The sequence below is a fragment of the Hipposideros armiger genome, unplaced genomic scaffold, assembly GCF_001890085.2.
Source record: "Hipposideros armiger isolate ML-2016 unplaced genomic scaffold, ASM189008v1 scaffold_312, whole genome shotgun sequence".
NCBI lineage: Eukaryota > Metazoa > Chordata > Mammalia > Chiroptera > Hipposideridae > Hipposideros > Hipposideros armiger.
In genome coordinates this window covers 1,903,032-1,904,075 of record NW_017731662.1, presented here as the reverse complement: position 1 = coordinate 1,904,075, position 1,044 = coordinate 1,903,032, and positions in this window count along the sequence as shown.

Genomic DNA, 1,044 nt, shown 5'->3' with positions numbered 1-1,044 from the left:
TATATTTGCATCTTTTTTTGTTTCCACTGAAAATCTTCCTCCCTACTAACCTATTTCCCAATTTTCTCTGTCTTACAAATACATAAAATAACTTAAAGGTTATAGTACTGTTACCATTAAATCTTGGGATATATTCCACTGAAAATCAACACTCAAAATTCAATTGTAATAATTCTTTTTTCTGAATGATTTGAATGATTATATTACCAATTTGATATATTCTTAGGTTATGGTTTGATTTTGTTTAAGTTTTATTTTGTTTTTGAATATGTAAATGTTTCAATTTACTCCTATTCACCCCATTGATGAAGGAAAGATTCTAGGCTAAGGATTAGGAAATAGCTGGACACACAATACCTGACACTGGACAGATAGTAAGATAGACAGGAGTTTCTTAGTCACATACACTCCAAACCCTGGGGGATGACACTGTACTTCATGCAGGGCCACACGGGGGTTGCACTCAGGAACAGCCTGAACAACCAGGAGTTGTGAGAGGCAGGCTTTGTAGTATCTGGAGGGTGGGGTCCCCTGGTTCCTGTGGGAGGATGTGATTGGCTTGTTTGAATAATTCTGTGGGCTGTAGGGAACTGAAACCTTCTCTCTGCTCAGAAATAGGCGGGAACTGTGCCTAGTCCTTTAATAAGGGAGGTTGTTTGGCTGAAGGACCTTACCCACTGGAGCAGAGTGGGGAGGGGGACTTGCAGTTCAAGGCCCTCCTGATTTTACCAGATGTCAAGACAGCATATCATATCAAGCCTTACTTTAGGTCTTATACCATAGTAAAACATTTATGTGGCTAAAAAGTCAAAACTACATAAAATGGAATCCTCAGAGAAGTAGTGTTTCTATTCTTTTATAAAAATTAAATTTATTGGGGTGACATTGGTTAATAAAATTACATAGGTTTCAAGTGTACATTTCTATATATATCACATTGTGTGCTCACCACCCAAAGTCAGTTCTCCTTCTGTCACCATATATTTGATCCCTTTTACCCTCTTCTACCATCCCCCCACACCCTTACCCTCTGGTAACCACTAA